Genomic DNA, 8,573 nt, shown 5'->3' with positions numbered 1-8,573 from the left:
TAGACGTCTAGTGGAAGATTTGGAAAGAAAAAAAAGGGTTTAATAATTCATGGCAACTGGCCATTAAAATTGTAGTCAAAGTCACTCAAGAAGTACCTGATTTGAGAAAAAAAATACTTTATGAAATTTGTAAGTGAATAAACGCTTAAAAGTTACAATTTCAGAAGTCGTCCTGAATGGACTAATAAAATATTTATCACTCTTGATAAAGTATCCCAACAGTATAGAAGTTTAACCCAAACTATAATGTACCTGAAAAAGTAAATATGCTTTTATTTTCTCCTAATGACCAAAGCTATTACACTAAGCATATTTCTCAAGATTTTTTTTTTTTTCAAAAGCTCTTTACCCTGCCATAGGCATATGAGGAGAACTGCAGACCAGACCCTGCAAGCTGCTCCCTGGGCACAGCATATGGATGATGTATGTAGACACATGTAGCCAGGTGACTCCCTCCTATATATTTTGTGCATCTTTCCCTTTATAAGAGAATCTTGGCTGTGCCTTCATTGTTGAGACCTGAGAGCAGAGAAAATGCCATTGTCTAAGAAGAGAATCATACTTGTGTCCCATTTTCCACTCACTTCAAGAGTTTGCCTAATTCTCACATCCACTGAGATATAGTCATTTAAGAGTGGGCATTTGTATTATACTAGGGACAAAGACTCACTGGTGTGGGTGACCCCAGTAGATCACCTGACTGTTGTGTGGATTTGGAGGCAGCCTATTTCCAAAGAGCTTTTTTGTGGGTTAGCAGAACTTGATCTCTCCTTTTATGAAGAATCTGACCATCTGTTGTTCCCACTCTCAAGAGTGGCATAGACTGTTGAAGTGAATCAGCTGCAGCACAGAGAGAATACTTGTGTCTCATATGTTCAGGGAAGTTAGCCATGTGTTCATCTTCCCCCCACATAAATAAAGTACTCGTCCCTTGGCCTTGAATCTGATAACAGTCCCCTCAACTCCTATGCTGCCAGCCTTCTGCATGGCTCACGTGCTGCTTCACCTTCAAGCACCTGAGGGGATAGCAGCTGTCCTATTTGGGCCAGAATGCTCTTATTCTCGTTTACTCTGTTACATTTTAGTAGCAATATATCTGTTAACTTGATGAATTGGGAGCATAGTGAAAGTATGAATGGATTGTGTTAATCCTTATGCCTACAGCATCCAACATCTGCCTGATTCTATCACAGCATGGTCATCAACAGGGAGCTCTTGGGTAAAATTCATTTTGTCCTACACAATATTTTGCTTTAAACTTTTCATCCAAGAGTATATTACAAAGCTATAAATATCGTAATGTTACATATCATTTAATTCTCACAAACTCATCCATGATTAAGAAATCCCAGCATTTCCCCAGTCCTTCCTTTATCCTCCTTAAAGCTACTGTCTCACTTCAGCACAATAGTTGTTTCCTGAACTTTACATAAATGAAATCATACTGTCTACTCTATCTTGTGTCCACTTTTTTCACTCAGCATTTTATTTTTGAGAGCCACCATTTCCATTGTGGTTAAGAAGTAGTTCATTTATTTTCCTGTATAGTATTCTGTTGTAGTAATACACCACAAAATACTTATACAGTGGTACTTTGGTATTCATTGGTTCTGGGAGGTGCAGTGAGTACCAACAATGATAAGTACCAAATTCTTTTGGATGAAAAGGTTAGGAAGTCACAAGGCAATAGATACCCACAAGTTCTAGTTTGTGTGTCAAGTGCCAGACAAGTGATGAGTACTAGGACAAAATTTTTGCCCCAAAATGAGTCAAGTAGCAAATTCAGCAAGTTTCAAAGTAGTTGAGTACCAATACATGACTGTATTTAACTGGGATAATTAACTTTTCAAGAAATCCTGTGAACATTTTTAATCTGTTTTTTGGGGTCATATGTATGCATTTTTATTAGATAATTGCTATATTTAGAAATTACAAAATTTCACCTCTTGAGAAATAAACTTTTGCTAGTATATGGTTGTAAAAATAGGAACCATATACTAGCAAAAGTTTATTTCTCAAGAGGTGAAACTTGTCTGTCATTTAGGCTTTTGTCAGGGGGATGTGTATTTTCACTTCTCTGCTCATATATATATATATATATATATATATATATAATCACTTACTAGAGCTCAGTTTCTTCAGCCTATGGAGATATTGGGAAGCAGTCCCTATTTCTACATTTGATCTTAGCCAGAAGGACATGAAGCAATAAAAAAAAGTCTCTATCTTTGTTTTTGTTTTGTTTTTTTTCCCCAGTACCAGGGATCAAGCTCAGGATGTTGTGCTTGCAAGGCAGTTGAGGAGCCACTGAACTAAATTCCCAGACCCCTATTTCTAAAAGTATGTGACCTTTAAGCTAGTCTTTGCTGTGTGGTTAGACTCTTGGGGAAAGAAAGGCCATGCAGTATGATGCTGGTGGAGATGTCATGTTTGGCTTGTTCATTCTGTTCTGCAGTTACAGTGGTAGAGGGGTGGCCCTAGACCCAGCCCTTGCCTATCTTTTGGCTGTGTGATGGAAAACTTCACCTCACTTCTACCAGGCCAAGAAGAGCAGACATGAACTAAGATGGCATTTAAGTTGCAAAACACAGCAGTGAGCCTCCTGTTGCCTAAGTATCACGAAGATAAAATCTCTTGTCTTTGGTTCCTTTGTGAGTCCTATGGAGGGGACCTCATTCTTTTCTAAGATACATGTTTAATTTTTTCTTCATTGGGTTTTGATATAGATATTGAAGAACTAGTTCTAACATTATTTTTAGAAGCCACAGGTAAGCTGTGTATTATATTGCAAACAAGAAGATAAATTACAAAACCAGTGAAGTACAGTGGACCCTCAAGTTACCACTGGCCTAACATAGGAGCACCTTGGGTTAGAACTGGAATTTTAGTTTTAACTTACAACCGAAGTGTTGAGTTACAACCCATACGCTGGCCTCTTGTGCTTCCAGATGGTCTCGGATATAGATTTAACCCTTAAAGAGTTCTGGAAGGAATATTATAACATCCTTTCCTGTGAGGGGTTAATGGATAAGTCCTGGGCCAATGTCTAAGGACACAGATCTGCCTGGAAAAGAGTGTGGCCTAAAGTTATACAGGAGAGAGACTTTGAAGGCTGTGTAGAGGAGCCTAACCAATTTGAGTTACGAGCAGCCCTTGAAAATGAATTCAGTTCATAAGTCAAGGGTCCACTATTATATTCCCTGTACTGATACTTTATGAACAGAAACACTGATTGTTATCCAATGGAATTTCATTGCAAATTAGTTTCTTTTTCTCTTGGTCCTGTATATTCCAACCATTGTGAAAATAAAGTTACCTAATGCCAAGGTCACATATGATTCTACAGCCTTATACAGCTCTCTGTATCAACAGCAGTGGTTAGATGTCCAGATGCAAATCAAAACAGGGGAGGGACTTAGATACCACCTTGTATAAATTAAAACAAAATAGATAAGGCAGGTTTTACAGGAGTTACATTCAGTGCCTGCCATCAGTTTGTGTTTTCTGTTGTTCATTAGAGTATCTACCTTTAAAAGGAATTGGAATGGATTGTATAACATTCTTGTGTAGTAATAGCTACAGGGAAGACCATCTCCCCTTCTGTTCATCCAACAAATAGTGTGAAAACTATGTTTGGATGAGGATTTGGGGGGCTCCTTGTATGGTATAGGTGCAAGGAGGTGCCATGAAAATACCACTTGAAGAATGTTAGAGACCACTGAATCTTAAGATAAAAAATATACCCAACATAAGATTTTACATACAGTAGACACAAAAAGTTCTGTGGAGGTTAGTTTTCATATTCAAATGTTCTTCATGGTGGACTAGGCACTTTGGTTTATAATTAATTTATACTGTGTAGGTCATGAATTTTGGGCACCATTCACCCTGCGGCTGTTTTAGAAGTGTATGACATTTTTTTTAAAGCAAAATTTTATATCAAAGTTCACATTTGTGACAGAACTTCAGAAATGCTGTCTTGACAACACTGCCCCGATGTCCTGTGTGAGAGTAATTCTCTGCACATATAGGGGACACCTCCCAGTTCTCTGCTGCTCTTACCTATCAATGGACTCACTTCTACCAAGGTTGCAGGGCTAAGCATGCTGTCATCATCTTACTTAAAGTTTTCTGTTCTGAAAATAAATTATTGCCCTAAGTTGTCATTTAATATGAATTCAGTTGAGTTTATGAATAATGAGGGGCTTTTACAATTTACTTAAATATATCGCATGGATGTCAAATATTTTTAAAGAATGTCTCAAAAGTCAGTGTGCTTTGAAGAATCAGTATGAATAACAGTTAAGTACAGTTGACCCTCAAGTTATCATTGGTCTAACATAGGAGCACCTTTATGACTGGACTTTTAGTTTTAACTTACAACGGAAGTCTTGTGTTACAACCCAAATGCTGGCTACTTGTGCTTCCAGATGGTTTTAAATTTCCCAGCTCTTTCCACTGAGAGCAGTGAGTATATCTAGCTTCCATATGTGTGTTTTTAAACATTATTTTCTAAAAGAAGGAACTAGGGCTTCTTGGAGAAATGGCCAGAAATAGTCTTTGAGCCTTGATTAGGTCTTGAACTTTATGCATAGCAGCATAGGGCATTATTGGAATAGCTTAGTCCTTAATGTGTACCATATGTTTGATAATACTACATCAATGTTTAATGATTTTATGATGTGATAATTGTCTCATGGTTATGTAAGAAAATGTCCTTGTTCTTAGATGATTCACACTTGAGTATTTTAGTAAAGTATTAGGAAATCTGCAAAATGCATTTAGATGGTCCCAGACTCATCCTATGCCAATGGATGGACAAATGAGTGTATGTGTGGATATACTGACACAGATGTAGATACAAGTATATGGCTGGAGAGATGAATGGATGATAGTTATAGATACAAGTGTACATACAGATAATTATGTAGATGTATACAGATGACAATGAATACAGTTGTAGATACAAGTGTATAGATGGGGTAGATGAATAGATATAAGTATATAGATAGATGGAAGAATGGGCAGGCAGACATGGATATAGTAGGAGAGAGAGATGAAAAGCATTGACAAAGTGTTAATTGGTGAATATAGGTGAAAGGTATATACTTGTTCATTGTATTTTTTAAAATTTCATGTAGTATTGAAAATACTACTAAATTAGTGGAAATAAACACTTTAAAATTGGGCCTTAATTTTAATCCTTTCATTTATCTTCACTGTCTTAAGTATTTATGATAAAATTTAAATTAATTAAGACTTTACTGTAGACAGGGATTCTTAACTTTGGTAGATGGATCCCTAAAGAATTTGTGGAAAGATTTTATACATCTTTTGACACATATGAAATGTTTTTATGTAGGTATTTTTCTACAGAGAGGATCCTCTCTTTCACTTTATTCTCAGAGGATCCTGAAATAGTTAAGAAGGCCCTACAATAGACTTTTAATTTATAATGCATTCTTTATTCTGGGTATTGAATACTAGTTGAATTAGCCTTTAAAGGGTTCACATATAAATTTGCCATTTGTGAATATAATTCCTAATTTATAGTAAACTTTACATCTATTACAATTTATAAAAAGATTTGCTAGTATCAGCTGATAGTTTAATGTAAGTTTGTTTGACCACAGAGATTCTGTTACTTAGAAACAAACTGGGACATTTTAATAACATGATGTATTCCCTTTCTTTTCCAAATAATACGCTTTTAGTGTAATCACATGTTATTTTTAATACAATCCTGCTTTCCCTGGTGAGGGAGTCTACATTCTTCACATTTTATGCAAAGGGAAAAATAAGCTAGAGTGTAAGTTTTCACTTTATCCATTTTCCTGTAGAAAAGGAAGCAGAACTTTACAGAAGAAATAGTCACGCTTTTGTGTTTTAGTTTTATAATCATGAAGTTCTACTTACTAAGTTAGAAATACTCATGCTGTAGCAAATTCTGGCACATGACAGGCTAAATTCCAGCAGGGGTTACCGTTTTGAGAGTTTATGTTCAGCATGTTGAAGCAAAGACATGTGAGGATTGTGCTGAAGCCTAACGAGACACATAGACTTAAACATGTATGACATAGGACTACACCATTTGCAGTAGACTTTCCTTTCTTTAAGAACCTTTTACAAATGCCTCTTGCTATGTTGGATTAGGTTCAGTAAGAGCTGATGGCCATAAGGCCGGTAATGAAATAAGAAAGGAACATACTGGCCATAGCAACACTCAGCCTACAGTTTGCTGCGTGAACTATGTCTTTGCACATTGTGATGTTGGAGACTAGCAAGAGTTCATTGGAGATTCATTCAGAGTTTTTTTATTTATTTTTTAATCAGAAAGGAATCCATCTATAGGTCAAGTAGATTTATCAAATACTTTTCTGGTTTGGCTGCCCGTTTTAAATACTGTACGTTCTGTCACTTTCTAGGTGTTATGGGTCATCATGATGATTTTTACAGGTCAATTAATTTTTTTTTCCTGTGGTCAAAATTATTTTATACCTTTGATGAGAAATAGTTTAGACTCTATGAGTTCCAGCTTCCTTGCCCACTGGGCTCCCTCAGCCTGGAAATTATTTTTAGGGATGTTCTATGCTAGTTTCCTCTATGCTTGCAGCAGGCATGAGCAAGACACAACACAGCACAAAGATGGTCACACTTGCTTTGTTGTTAATCCCTCACCTTATCCTCAGGAAAGTGGTGGTTTGTATAGCTGCTGGCATGGCTGCAGGATCAGGACTGGAGCCTGCCTAGCCACGATGACCAAGATGTTTACTCTCTGGTCCTATGCACAGCAGTATACTGAACCACCTTCCTAGTATAGCAGGCCCACTCCTTTCTTCACTGTGTTTCACACCAATATAAAGAAATATTAAATAAGAAAAATCAAGTCAGGTGTGGTGACATGTGCCTGTTCAATAGTATTGGCTCCTCAGGTGGCTATGGCAAGGAGAGTTGCTTGATCCCAGGAGTCTGAGACCAGCCCAGGGAAAATAGCATGACCCCTGTTTCAAATAGAGATGAAGCAGGCTTGAACAAGTCCCCTATCGCCCTCTGTGTCAGTTTTCTGAAGTCTTATCAAGGTAATCATTGATATTCACCTTTATTTAATGCCTGCCCCTTGTCTAGAACTTTCTCAGGATATCACTTTGTTTTCCCTTTCAGCCCTGGGACACAGATGTTTCCCCAATTTTGTGACTGAGGAAACTAGAACTAGAGTCTAAGTTACTTGACAAGGTCCACGGCTAACACTAATTCTAGCTTAGAGCCACAGTACTTGTTTTTAACTACAAGATAAAAATCTCTATCTTTCAGGCTTAAAGGTCCTCTGCTTGTCATCTGGTATTGGTTTAGAGCTGGCCAGAAATGTCTGAACATGGGCACTTTTATTTTTATTTTTTAATTTTAATTTTAAGCTTTAATTTTTTGGTACCAGGGATCAAACTGAGGACCTTGTGCTTGCGAGGCACTTTCGATATTTTTGAACTATGAAGATCTTGGTTCAATCATCTCTGGGTCTATAACTACTTCAGTGAGAAAGTTTTCTGCTCTGGTATTGATATCATAGAAAGTTTAACCCACCATTTGTGGTTTCACTTAAACTGCGGATTGGAGTATTTCCTCAAGTCAGAATCTTGGGAACATAGTAATTCAATGGTATTATACAAAACAATCATATTGATAGCTAAGTATTACCACTTGTCAAAGCATGACTTAAATGTTTAAAAAATATACTTTCTGCTTTCCATATCAGGAAATATTAATAAGATAAATTATTTAAGTTATTCTAATTATATGATCATGTATAATCTTTCTCCTTTTAGTTTCTCACATTTCCTTTTAAAATTCTTAAATTCTGCAGATTTTTCTCTGTTATGTTTAGGATTGGGGCTAATTTCATCTTTGGTCAAGTCATGAGGCAGTACGTTTTACACTGGGGACCAGGGAGATGGAACTGTTTCTTTCTTCAGTAATATTTTAGCATGCACAGAACTTGGCAGAGAATGCAAGGGTCCAAGAAATGCATTATCTCTGTCCTCTTAGGTTTCATGATCTTTTTTTGGCAGGGGAGGGAAACAAGATAAATACTCCTCTGCTCAGCTACTGTGCAATACCACACACAAAAACAAATAATTTAATACATAACTAGTAACACCAAATAAACAATACAGACCTAACAAACATAGTTCTTTCCCGGGGTGGTGGCACAGATGCTGAGGGTAGGGGATACTTTCTGAGGAGCTGAATTTTAGGCAGGGCTCCTCCTATGCCTAGAAACTGTCTCTGGGAGGTCAGAGGCTCAAATCATCAAAATTGGTTAATTTGGCTGCTTTGCCCCTCCCTTGAAATTAGGGTCAGCTCCCCTACTGTTCATGGTCCTCTCTGGGCAGGCGTCCTTGCCTGTGCTTCCCTGTCATTACGCTTTTCCCACCTCCTGGCCTAAACCCCATATGACACCCAAGGTTCAGTGTGTCCTCTCTCAGTTGGCCTCTTTTTTTCCCCCTACCTTGGCAACATTATGGGACTTTGTGCAGCTGCCCTCTCTGGTCACTTTTCCTCTGTGTGACCCGTATGTG

At 37.4% G+C, this 8,573-nt stretch overlaps 1 protein-coding gene across 3 annotated transcripts in view; it reads left to right on the top strand.

The window, feature by feature from the left end:
• Cenpp (centromere protein P) overlaps window positions 1-8,573 on the top strand; it is a 232,489-nt gene that overhangs the window by 127,331 nt on the left and 96,585 nt on the right. The window lies entirely within an intron of this gene.

This window comes from Fukomys damarensis, unplaced genomic scaffold (assembly GCF_012274545.1).
Source record: "Fukomys damarensis isolate Sample0158 unplaced genomic scaffold, DMR_v1.0_HiC HiC_scaffold_27, whole genome shotgun sequence".
In the NCBI taxonomy this organism is placed as follows: domain Eukaryota; kingdom Metazoa; phylum Chordata; class Mammalia; order Rodentia; family Bathyergidae; genus Fukomys; species Fukomys damarensis.
The sequence above is the reverse complement of the archived record's forward strand: the minus strand, read 5'-3'. Positions and strand labels throughout refer to the sequence as shown.